Below are 14,308 nucleotides of genomic sequence, written 5' to 3'. Positions count from 1 at the left end.
CAAACTCCACAGAAGCACAGAAGCCCCAAAATACCAAGAAAAATAAGAAGAAAGGGGCGACTTTGGACACATTCTATGGAGCCAAAATACAAAATACAGAGCAGACAGAAGATAATATAAAAGAAAATGCTCCAAAACCTCCCAAAGGAAATGGAAACTCTCCACAAACCTATGAAGAATTTGAATCAGAAATGACCAAAAAGATGGAAGCCTTCTGGGAGGAAAAGTTGGAAATAATGCAAAAGAAATTCACGCATCTACAAAACCAGTTTGACCAAACTGTAAAAGAAAACCAGGCTTTAAAGGCCAGAATCAGGCAGCTGGAAGACAACGATCGTGTAAAAGAGTAAGAATCAATAAAGCAAAGCCAAAATACCAAGAAATTAGAAGAGAACATAAAATATCTCACCGACAAGGTGATAGATCTGGAAAATAGGGGGAGAAGGGATAATTTAAGAATAATTGGACTCCCAGAAAAGCCAGAAATAAACACCAAACTGGACATGGTGATACAAGATATAATCAAAGAAAATTGCCCAGAGATTCTAGAACAAGGGGGCAATACAGCCACTGACAGAGCTCACAGAACACCTTCTACACTAAACCCCCAAAAGACAACTCCCAGGAATGTAATTGCCAAATTCCAAAGCTATCAAACAAAAGAAAAAATCCTACAGGAAGCCAGAAAAAGACAATTTAGATATAAAGGAATGCCAATCAGGGTCACCCAAGACCTTGCAAGTTCTACTCTGAATGATCATAAGGCATGGAACATGATCTTCAGAAAGGCAAGAGAGCTGGGTCTCCAACCAAGAATCAGCTACCCAGCAAAACTGACTATATACTTCCAAGGGAAAGTATGGGCATTCAACAAAATAGAAGACTTCCAACTTTTTGCAAAGAAAAGACCAGAGCTCTGTGGAAAGTTTGATACCGAAAATCAAAGAGCAAGGAATACCTGAAAAGGTAAATATTAAGGAAAGGGGAAAATGTTATCTTCTTCTTTTACTCAAACTCTCTTCTATAAGGACTACATTTATATCAACCTAAGTATACTAACATGTGGGGAAAATGTAATGTATAAATAGGGGGTAAAGAAAGACCAAATAGAATAATCATTCTCACACAAAGATTCACATGGGAAGGGGAGGGGAAGAAAACTCCTATAAGAAGGAGAGGAAGAGAGGGAGGGGGGTTACTTAAACCTCAATCTCAGGGAAATCAGCTCTGAGAGGGAAAAACATCCAGATCCATTGGGATCTTGAATTCTATCTTACCCAACAAGGGTAAGGAGAAGGGAAAACCAAGGGGGGGAGGGGGAGAGGGAGAACAAAAAGGGAGAGAAAGAGAGGGGGGAGGGGGAGGGAACAAAAAAGGAGGGACTAAAAAGGGAAACATCAAGGGAGGGGACAAGGGGGACTGTTTCAAAGTAAATCACTGGACTAAAAGGTAGAGCCGAAGAAGAAAAGGTTAGAATTAGGGAAGGCAATCAAAAATGCCAGGGAGTCCACAAATGACAATCATAACTTTGAACGTGAATGGGATGAACTCACCCATAAAACGTAGACGAATAGCAGAATGGATTAGAATCCAAAACCCTACCATATGTTGTCTTCAAGAAACACACATGAGGTGGGTTGACACCCACAAGGTCAGAATTAAAGGATGGAGTAAGACCTTCTGGGCTTCAACTGATAGAAAGAAGGCAGGAGTGGTAATCATGATATCTGATAAAGCCAATGCAAAAATAGACCTGATCAAAAGGGATAGGGAAGGTAATTATATTTTGTTAAAAGGGACTATAGACAATGAGGAAATATCATTAATCAATATGTATGCACCAAATAATATAGCACCCAAATTTCTAATGGAGAAACTAGGAGAATTGAAGGAAGAAATAGACAATAAAACCATACTAGTGGGAGACTTAAACCAACCATTATCAAATTTAGATAAATCGAATCAAAAAATAAATAAGAAAGAGGTAAAAGAAGTGAATGAAATCTTAGAAAAATTAGAATTAATAGACATATGGAGAAAAATAAATAGGGATAAAAAGGAATACACCTTCTTCTCAGCACCACATGGCACATTCACAAAAATTGACCATACATTAGGTCACAGAAACATAGCACACAAATGCAGAAAAGCAGAAATAATGAATGCAGCCTTCTCAGATCACAAGGCAATAAAAATAATGATTAGTAATGGTACATGGAAAACCAAATCTAAAACCAATTGGAAATTAAACAATATGATACTCCAAAACCGTTTAGTTAAAGAAGAAATCATAGAAACAATTGGCGAAACATCCTTTCAAACCTTTTGGGATGCAGCCAAAGCGGTAATCAGAGGTAAATTCATATCCCTGAATGCTTATATTAACAAACAAGGGAGAGCAGAGATCAATCAATTGGAAATGCAAATGAAAAAACTGGAAAGCGATCAAATTAAAAACCCCCAGCAGAAAACCAAATTAGAAATCCTAAAAATTAAGGGAGAAATTAATAAAATCGAATGTGATAGAACTATTGATTTAATAAATGAGACAAGAAGCTGGTACTTTGAAAAAACAAACAAAATAGACAAGGTACTGGTCAATCTAGTTAAAAAAAGGAAGGAAGAAAAGCAAATTCACAGCATTAAAGATGAAAAGGGGAACAGCACCTCCAATGAGGAGGAAATTAAGGCAATCATTAGAAATTACTTTGCCCAATTATATGGCAATAAATACACCAATTTAGGAGAAATGGATGAATATATACAAAAATACAAACTGCCTAGACTAACAGAAGAGGAAATAGAATTCCTAAATAATCCCATATCAGAAATTGAAATCCAACAAGCCATCAAAGAACTTCCTAAGAAAAAGTCCCCAGGGCCTGATGGATTCACCTGTGAATTCTATCAAACATTCAGAGAACAGTTAATCCCAATACTATACAAACTATTTGACATAATAAGCAAAGAGGGAGTTCTACCAAACTCCTTTTACGACACAAACATGGTACTGATTCCAAAACCAGGCAGGTCAAAAACAGAGAAAGAAAACTATAGACCAATCTCCCTAATGAATATAGATGCAAAAATCTTAAATAGGATACTAGCAAAAAGACTCCAGCAAGTGATCAGAAGGATCATTCACCATGATCAAGTAGGATTTATACCAGGGATGCAGGGCTGGTTCAACATTAGGAAAACCATCCACATAATTGACCACATCAACAAGCAAACTAGCAAGAATCACATGATTATTTCAATAGATGCAGAAAAAGCCTTCGATAAAATACAACACCCATTCCTATTAAAAACACTAGAAAGCATAGGAATAGAAGGGTCATTCCTAAAAATAATAAACAGTATATATCTAAAACCAACAGCTAATATCATCTGCAATGGGGATAAACTAGATGCATTCCCAATAAGATCAGGAGTGAAACAAGGATGCCCATTATCACCTCTACTATTTGACATTGTACTAGAAACACTAGCAGTAGCAATTAGAGAAGATAAAGGAATTGAAGGCATCAAAATAGGCAAGGAGGAGACCAAGTTATCACTCTTTGCGGATGACATGATGGTCTACTTAAAGAATCCTAGAGATTCAACCAAAAAGCTAATTGAAATAATCAACAACTTTAGCAAAGTTGCAGGATACAAAATAAACCCACATAAATCATCAGCTTTTCTATATATCTCCAACACAGCTCAGCAGCAAGAACTAGAAAGAGAAATCCCATTCAAAATCACCTTAGACAAAATAAAATACCTAGGAATCTACCTCCCAAGACAAACACAGGAACTATATGAACACAACTACAAAACACTCGCCACACAACTAAAACTAGACTTGAACGAATGGAAAAACATTAACTGCTCATGGATAGGACGAGCCAATATAATAAAAATGACCATCCTACCCAAACTTATTTATCTATTTAGTGCCATACCCATTGAACTACCAAAATACTTCTTCACTGATTTAGAAAAAACCATAACAAAGTTCATTTGGAAGAACAAAAGATCAAGGATATCCAGGGAAATAATGAAAAAAAACACATATGATGGGGGCCTTGCAGTCCCTGACCTAAAACTATATTACAAAGCAGCAGTCATCAAAACAATTTGGTACTGGCTAAGAAACAGAAAGGAAGATCAGTGGAATAGACTGGGGGAAAGCGACCTCAGCAAGACAGTATACGATAAACCCAAAGATCCCAGCTTTTGGGACAAAAATCCACTATTCGATAAAAACTGCTGGGAAAATTGGAAGACAGTGTGGGAGAGACTAGGAATAGATCAACACCTCACACCCTACACCAAGATAAATTCAAAATGGGTGAGTGACTTAAACATAAAGAAGGAAACCATAAGTAAATTGGGTAAACACAGAATAGTATACATGTCAGACCTTTGGGAGGGGAAAGGCTTTAAAACCAAGCAAGATATAGAAAGAATCACAAAATGTAAAATAAATAATTTTGACTACATCAAACTAAAAAGCTTTTGTACAAACAAAACCAATATAACTAAAATCAGAAGGGAAACAACAAATTGGGAAAAAATCTTCATAGAAACCTCTGACAAAGGTTTAATTACTCATATTTATAAAGAGTTAAATCAATTGTACAAAAAATCAAGCCATTCTCCAATTGATAAATGGGCAAGGGAAATGGATAGGCAGTTCTCAGATAAAGAAATCAAAACTATTAACAAGCACATGAAGAAGTGTTCTACATCTCTTATAATCAGAGAGATGCAAATCAAAACAACTCTGAGGTATCACCTCACACCTAGCAGATTGGCTAACATTACAGCAAAGGAAAGTAATGAATGCTGGAGGGGATGTGGCAAAATAGGGATATTAATTCATTGCTGGTGGAGCTGTGAACTGATCCAACCATTCTGGAGGGCAATTTGGAACTATGCCCAAAGGGTGCTAAAAGAATATCTACCCTTTGACCCAGCCATAGCACTGCTGGGTCTGTACCCCAAAGAGATAATGGACACAAAGACTTGTACAAAAATATTCATAGCTGCGCTCTTTGTGGTGGCCCAAAACTGGAAAATGAGGGGATGCCCATCAATTGGGGAATGGCTGAACAAACTGTGGTATATGTTGGTGATGGAGTACTATTGTGCTAAAAGGAATAATAAAGTGGAGAAGTTCCATGGAGACTGGAACAACCTCCAGGAGGTGATGCAGAGCGAGAGGAGCAGAACCAGGAGAACATTGTACACAGAGACAAACACACTGTGGTATCATCGAACGTAATGGACTTCTCCATTGGTGGTGGTGTAATGTCCCTGAACAACTTGCAGGGACCCAGGAGAAAAAAACACCATTCATAAGCAAAGGATAATCTATGGGAGTGGAAACACCGAGAAAAAGCAACTGCCTGAATACAGAGGTTGAGGGGACATGACAGAGGATAGACTCTAAATGAACACTCTAATGCAAATACTATCAACAAAGCAATGGGTTCAAATCAAGAAAACATCTAATGCCCAGTGGACTTACGCGTCGGCTATGGGGGGTGAGGGGGGAAGGAAAGAAAATGATCTATGTCTTTAACGAATAATGCTTGGAAATGATCAAATAAAATATATTTTAAAAAAAATGTTTGATAGAATCAGTTGTGAATCCATCTGGCCCTAGGGAGCTTTTCTCAGGGAGTTCTTTGATGGCTCGTTCAATGTCTATTTCTGATACAGGATTTTTTAAGTATTCTATTTCCTTTTCTGTTAGTCTAGGCAGTTTACATATTTGTAAATATTCATCCATATCACCTAGATTGCCATATTTGTTACAATATAATTAGGCAAAATAGTTATTAATAATTACCTTAATTTCCTCCTCATTTGACATGAGGTCTTCTTTTTCATCTTTGATACTGTTAATTTGGTTTTCTTCTTTCCTTTTTATTATATTAAATATTATCATCTATTTTTTTCAAAGCACCATTTACTAGGCTTGTTTATTAATTCAATAGTTCTTTTACTTTCAATATTATTAATTTCTCCTTTAATTTTTAGGATCTCTAATTTAGTTTTCATCTGGGGATATTTAATTTGTTCTCTTTCTGTTTTTTTTTTTTAATTTCCATGCTCAATTCATTGACCTCTTTCTTTTCTGATTTGTTGATATATACACTCAGGGATATAAATTTTCCCCTGAGTACTACTTTGACTGCATCCCATATATTATGATATGATGTCTCCTTGTTGTCATTCTCGTCAATGAAATTATTAATTGTTTCCATGATTTGTTCTTTAACCAAGCAGTTTTGGAGAATAATATTGTTTAATTTTCAATTAATATTTTATTTGTCTCTCCATGTACCTTTATTATTGTTTTTATTGCATTTTGATCTGAAAGGGTTGCATTTATTATTTCTTCTTTTTTCATTTGTTTGCCTTGTTTTGATGCCTTCTTGCATGATCAGTCTTTGTGAATGTACCACATGCTGCTGAAAAGAATGTATATTTCTTTTTGTCCCTATTTATTTTTCTTCATATGTCTATTAACTCTAATTTTTCTAAGATTTCATTCAAATCTCTTACCCCTTTCATATTTATTTTTTGGTTTGATTTATCTAGATCCAATAGAGAAATGTTCAGGTCTCCCACTAGTACAGTTTTACTATCTTTTTCCTCCTTAAGCTCCAATAATTTCTCCTTTAAAAATTTGAATGCTATACCATTTGGTGTATACATGTTGATTATTGGTATTTCCTCATTGTCTATACTGCCTTGTAATGGGATGCAATTACCTTCCCTATCTCTTTTAATCAGATCTATTTTTACTTTGGCTTTGTCAGATATCATGATTGCTTCTGACTCCTGGATTCTTTTTTCTCAGTTGATGCTCAATAAATTTTGTTCCATTCTCTTACCTTTACCATGGGTATGTCTACCTATATGATGTGTGTTTCTTGTAGACAGAATATGGTAGGATTTTGGTTTCTAATCCAGTCTGCTATTTGCTTCTAAGTTTTATGGATGAGTTCATTCCATTCACGTTCAGAGTTATGATTACCACCTGTGTATTGGCCATCATCTTGATTTCTTCATTTTGTGTTGCCCTTTTTTCTTTCACTATTTCCTTCTATACCAGTGTTTTACTTTTAATTAGTCCACCTAATCCCCACCCTTATTTTACTTCCCTTCCCACCCCCTCCCTTCTTATTCCCCTCTTATTTTTTCTTTAAGGTCTATTAAATTCCCACCTCCCTCTTGATCCCTTGCTTTTGGTAATCCCCACCCTACTTCCCCACCCTTTGGGTTTTTTTTTTCCCCTCTTAACTTCCCTATAGGGTAAGATAGAATTTTTTGCCCCAATGAATCTAGATGCTATTCCCTCTCAGAATTGATTCCTCTGAGAGTAAGGTTTAAGTATTACCTCTTACCAATCTATTCCTCTCAGTCTTATAATAGTATTCTTCCCCTCCCCCTCCCATATGCCTCTTTATGTGGTATATTTTTTCCTATTTTTCTTTTTCCTTCAAGTTTCTCTTGGTGACATCTCCCCCCCCTTTATATAGAGATAGATAGATAGATAGATAGATAGATAGATAGATAGATAGATAGATAGATAGATATAATATCCTCAACCACTTAATATCCCAAACTCTACTTATAAATAATTCTTTGACCTGTTTTCCAGGTCGATTGTTTTCTTTTTTATGAGATATTTCATGTTTCCCTCTATTTTTTCATTTTTGTGATTTTGCTTTATTAATTCTTACTGTCTTTTGAGAACAATTTGAGAATCACCGTCTACCTGAAAACCTAGAAAAAACAGAAGCCATTACAAGAAATTATACAAGAAAACTGCCCAGATATTCTTGAACAAGAGGGCAATATAGACATTGATAGAGTCCATAAGTCTACCTCTATATTAAATCTTTAAAAGACAACCTCCACGAATATAATTGCCAAATTCAAGAGCTTCAAGCCAAGGAGAAAATATTGCAAGAAGTTGGGAGTAGACAATTCTGATATCAAGGAGCCCAGGTCAGGATTACACAGAATCTGGTAGCTTCCACATTAAAGAATGATAAGGATTGGAATATGATATTTAGAAAGTCAAAATAATTGATTCTATAGCCAAGGATCACCTACCTATTAAAACTGACTCTATACTTCTGGGCAAAAGGGTGGTTATTTAACAAAAGAGAAGATTTCCAAGTATTTGTAAAGAAAAGACCAGAATTAAACAGACAATTTGATGTCCAAATGCAAAATTCAAAAGAAACATGAAAAGGTAAACAAGAAAAAAAGGGGAAAAAATTTTAAAGAGATTCAGTAAGGTGAAATTGTCTAAATTCTGCTCAAAATTTTTTGAGAATTCATAATCCCTTCATGGTCACCAAAAATGTAAACATTAAAAATAATATCTAGTACTCCAAGTATTATATTTAATAGTGTTTATTAAATTTCTATCTTGAACTATAAGGAAGTAAGGCTAGCAAAAACCAAAAGCCACTCTTCTCTTTTCCACCAGGGAGCCAGAAACCAAGTGGGAGGAAAACAGAAACTCAAAACTACCTCCATGTATGGAGACACACAAACAGGAAAAGGAAAAGAGGATTGTGGGAAATGTAGTCTTTAGGGTTCAAGATTCTAAATCAATACAATGGTGTGGGGGAGGGGTGATCAGCTCATGGTTTGGTAGGTATATTTTAACCCCTTATATAGTGTAAATGCCCAAACCCTGCCTATCTTTAAGACAGAGACCCTTCCTTCATCTGATTTTGATTTTTGTCCCTTTGATATGCTTTATTCTGATTGGTAGTAGGGAGAGTCATGAAGATCCTTCTACTCTGGGGCCATCTTAACCCAGAGGTCTATTGTCAAAAGTTAACATGAGTGAGATACAACCTATACCTTTGTAAGAAATGCTCAGAAAAACATTAAATATGTAGATGAAATGTAAATTTGGAGAGGGAGATTTTCAGAAATTTTATTATAAAATGTCATAACTACCTCCATTATTTTTTCTTATTATAGAAAAAAATCAAAATTATACATAGTCTGGTAGATTTGTAAGAGCATGTGAGTCAGTAACTTGTCTTTTTAATTTCTTCTGTAGAGCTGAGTTCAAGCATTCATTTTAGTACCTACTATTCCATTGTTATGCTCATTGTGCCATCATTTAGGTCAAGATATATCCTAATCTAACCTATAGCTATGATGGGCAGATCCTGAATTTATGTGATTTGCGCAGGCAATCTCTATTTGTATCTACCCTCTTCGTGGTGTGTAAGGCTTCTCAAGAAGTAGCAGGCCACAGTAGAAATGGCAAGAGATTTAGAGTGTGAGGACATAGGTTCAAACCCCACATGAGTGACCTAATATTTGTGTGACTAGGAAAAAGTAATTTAATTTTTCTAAATCTCATTATTTTTCTCTAAAATAAAGTAATAGTTCTTAAATGAATGTTATATACAATTCCATTCATGTCAAAATTGTTATGTCTATGATTTTATTAAGAATTAACCACAATGAAAAAAAATGAAATAAAAACCTGGAAAGAACCACTCTTTTAATAAGTGTCAAACAAATAAGTGACTGATTCATAGGCTGAATTATATAATTCATAGCCAATTGCTTCCAAACAGCCTGATTCTTTGAATTTTGTCACGGTTAATGGCACTGGAGATATTTTCACCCTCATTGATAAGTTCCTTGGCCTGTACCAAAGTATGTCTTCCACTCTTTTGAACAGCATAGTCAGTAGGCAAGGCCTTAGGAAAATATAATCAAAACTCCAAGCAGATGCTATATACTCAGTGAATACATAAAGTTGTTCAGGGTTTCCCTTTATCAAATCTCAACATATATTTATTTTAATTCTTTTTAAAAACAAACATTCTTCAGCTAGAATTGTCACTTTTTAAAAAAGAAGCTCCAATCTTAATTTTAAAATTTTACAAATTAAAAAAAGTTAAACAAAATCATGGAAACTGGATGAAACAAGTAATGTAAGGTAGTATTAGTAAAATTAACTTATTTTGTGATTTCACTGGTATAGGGAACTCTCACATAATAAAAAAATATTCCCTCCACTAATTTAGATTGTATTTTACTTGTAACATATAGTTTTAGAACACCAAAAAGTTAAGTGACTTGCTCAGTTAGTTACCAAGTTAGTAAGTGACAGAGGCAGAAATTGAAGGCAGCATTCTTCTATAACAATTCACTCATTTGATGCCATAAAATGATCATATATTCCTAAGACAAAATAAGTATACATTGTTGAGAGGTCCAAGAAAAAGAATATATACTTTACAAAAATTCAAATAATAAATAATTGTGCGCTATTATAACAAAGCTTTTAGGAAAATATTATTTGAGGAGTAACATTTGAATATTCCAACGAAAAATTATAGGATTCTGTGTGTGTCTCTGTGCCCCTCTATGCTTTCTCTCTTCTCTCTGTCTCTGTCTGTCTGTCTCTTTTTCTTTCCACTGAAATCCAGAGGATATTCTACGCTGTAGGAAAACTCTGTTCATCAGATCCTTAACAGTGTATATAGTCTGAAAATGTATTAAATGGACCCAAGGTCACTCAATATATCTGGTCTTAGTGCAGTCAGTCTGGCTTCTGTTCCCAGAAGGCCTGCTCCTTGATCTATCTCTCAGCATAGCAAGAGCTGACTGAATGCACCAGTTCCTATCACCTTCACTGATGAGGGAGAAAGTAATGAGAAAATGTTTGTTTCACAACATGATGAACATGGAAATATGAATTGCATGATATTATATGTACAACCTATATCATATCACCTGCCTTCTAGGGAAGAAAAGAGGGAGAGAAAAAGTAGGAGAACATGGATTGCAAAATATCAGAAAAAGAATACTAAACTATATCAACATGTAACCTAGAAAAAAAGAAAATTTATTAAAAAATAAAATTCTTGGAACTTCCAGGTAAGCATGGCAGCCAGCTAAATATGGCTTACTCACTTTACCCAACATACACCAACAAGGATCTGCCCCAAAGACCTTAAGAATCTTTATCAGAAGAGCGGAGGAGCTGTAAAGCGAAGCACATCAGTTAAGGTGCATGGGATTTGGGCTTTACCAGCCTATAAGAGGGTGAAAGGTCTTCTAACCAAATGCTAGCAGATCCACCCCACCAACCCCCACCTACAGGGCCAGAGCCAGGGCCAGCACAGGCAGAGACGAATGAGCAAGGGGCATCTCTGAAGTGAGAAGAGGGCACATCTGCACCCTTGGGAGCTGACGAGAACAGCAGGGATCCCCCCCCCAGGGACCTAGGCAGAAAACCACAACACATGAGAGAGTGCAGACCTCAGGTGCCCAGAGCCAGCGCACCCGCCAGAGCCAGGGAGTGAGCCAGGAGTTCTTCTAAAATGAACAGGGAGCATTTTTGGGTCCTTGGGAATTGACTAGGACTGCAGGGGACCCACCCCCAAAAGCAGGTAAACCAGAAAACCAGGCAGGCAAGAGAGCACAGACACTGAGCACCCCCTGGAGTGAGGCACCAATAAAAGCTGCAAAGGACTGCAGAGAATCGAGAGCCTGCTCATTAACTCCATACACAAAAAAACTGCACATCACACTCTTATTTCTGACTAAAGAGGGAAATAAAAACATCCAGAAAAAATGGCTAACTGTTCACAGGACCCTCAGAATGCCTCCAAGAAATCAAAAAAGAAAACTGTCACCCTCAAAAATTTTTACAGAGGAAAAATTCAGGCTACAGAGGAAATACTGGACGAAACTCAAACAAAGGCAAAACCGAAAAAAAAAATGAAAATTGTCCACAAGCCCTGGAAGAGTCTCAAATGGAGTTTGTCATCAGAAAGATGGAAGCCCTCTAGAAAGAAAAATGGGAAATGGTTCAAAAAGAAAATCAAAAAATTATATTGGAGAACCAAAAAATTACAGCTGAATGCCAAAAGATTAAAGCAGAAACCCAAAGGGCAACAAAAGAATGTCTATCCTTTGATCCAGCCATAGCACTGCTGGGTCTGTACCCCAAAGAGATAATGGAGAAAAAAACTTGTACAAGAATATTCATAGCTGCTCTCTTTGTGGTGGCCAAAAACTGGAAAACGAGGGGATGCCCATCAATTGGGGAATGGCTGAGCAAATTGTGGTATATGTTGGTGATGGAATACTATTGTGCTAAAAGGAATAATGAAGTGGAGGAATTCCATGGAGACTGGAACAACCTCCAAGAAGTGATGCAGAGCGAGAGGAGCAGAACCAGGAGAACATTGTACACAGAGACTAATACACTGTGGTATAATCAAACGTAATGGACTTCTCCATTAGTGGCGGTGTAATGTCCCTGAACAATCTGCAAGGATCTATGAGAAAAAAACACTATCCAGGAGCAGAGGACAAACTGTGGGAGTAGAAACACTGAGGAAAAGCAACTGCCTGACTATAGCGGTTGAGGGGAAAGGTCAGAGGAGAGACTCTGAACGAACACTCTAATGCAAATATTAACAACATGGCAATGGGTTCGAATCAAGAACACATGCGATACCCAGTGGAATCACGCATCGGCTATTGGGGGTGGAGGGGGAAGGAAAAGAAAATGATCTTTGTCTTTAATGAATAATGCTTGGAAATGATCAAATAAAATATTATAAAATTAAAAAAAAAAAGATTAAAGCAGAAAACCAGGCCTTAAAGACCAGAATTGAGTAACTGGAAACGAATGATCTTGCAAAACAGTGAGAATTAATGAAGCAAAGTCAAAAGACTGATACAATAGAAGAAAACATAAAATATCTCACTGACAAGGTGACAGATCAGGAAAACAGAAGGAGAGGCAATTGATCTATCTGAAAAGCTGAAAATAAACAGGAACCTTGACACCATATTACAAGAGATCATCCAAGAAAACTGACCTGAAATTCTTGAACAAGGGGGAAAAATTAACATTGAAAGAGTTTATAGAAAACCCACTACACTAAACTTCCATAAAACAACTCCCAGAAATCTAATTGCCAAATTCCAGAGCTTTCAAGCTAAGGAGAGAATCCTGCAAGAAGCCAAAAAGAAACAATTCGGATACAAAGGAGCACCAGTCAGGATCACACTAGACCTGGCAGCTTCCACACTGAAGGACCACAAGGCCTGGAATATGATATTCAGAAAGGCAATAGAACTGGGCCTTCAACCAAGAATCACCTATCCATCAAAACTGACTATATACTTCCAGGGGAAAGAATGGGCATTCAACAAAATAGATGATTTCCAAGTATTTGTAAGGCAAAGACCAAAACTAAGTAGAAAGTTTGACAACCAAACACAAAGATCAAGAGAAACATGAGAAAGTAATTATGAAAGAAAGGGAAAAGGAGAAAAATGCTTCTTTTTTTTCTCTTTTTTTACTTTTTTTAATTCAAACTCTCTTCCTTAAGGGCTAAAATTAGATCGAATTATATATATATTAATATATGGGGAAAATGTTATTTGTAACTCTCAAAAATGTTTTCATTATTATAGAAAATAGAAGAATCATTCATAAGAAAAGATTGGGGCATTAAGGGCTATAAATTTATAAGGGAGGAAAAGGGTGAAGGGGGAATTATGGTATTAAGAGATACTTTAAGAAATAAAATAAATAGATTAAACTTTGTCACACAAAGACACACATGGGAAGGGGAGGGGAAGAATACTCTCATAAAAGGGAGATGAAGAGGGTGCTAATAGGTGATACCTAAATATTACTCTCAGGGATATCAATTCTGAGAGGGAAGAACATCTAGACCCATTGGGATTTTAAAGTCTATCTTATTCTACAGGGTAAGGAATAAGGGGAAACTAAGAGGGGAAGGGGTAAGGGAACTCAAAAAATAAAAAAAGGGAGGGAAGGAGAGGGAGGATTTTACCTAATAGACCCTAAACAAGAAGAAGGGAAAAAAGGGAGGGGCAAAGAGGGAGTTCTACCAAATTCATTCTAGGACACAAATATGGTACCGATCTCAAAGCCAGGCAGTCCAAAAATAGAGAAAGAAAATTACAGACCAATCCCCTTAATGAACATAGATGCAAAAATCTTAAACAGGATACTAGCAAAAAGACTTCAGCAAGTCCTCAAAAGGGTTATTCAATTTGATCAGGTAGGATTTATACCAGGAATGCAAGGATGGTTCAATATCAGGAAAACCATCCACATAATTGACCATATCAACAAGCAAATCAACAAAAATCACATGATTATCTCAATAGATGTAGAAAAAGTCTTTGATAAAATACAACACCCATTCGTATTAAAAACACTAGAAAGCATAGGAATAGAAGGCTCATTCCTTGAAAT

The sequence above is a fragment of the Monodelphis domestica genome, chromosome 6 (genome assembly GCF_027887165.1).
Source record: "Monodelphis domestica isolate mMonDom1 chromosome 6, mMonDom1.pri, whole genome shotgun sequence".
Classification (NCBI taxonomy): Eukaryota; Metazoa; Chordata; class Mammalia; order Didelphimorphia; family Didelphidae; genus Monodelphis; species Monodelphis domestica.
The sequence above is the reverse complement of the archived record's forward strand: the minus strand, read 5'-3'. Positions refer to the sequence as shown.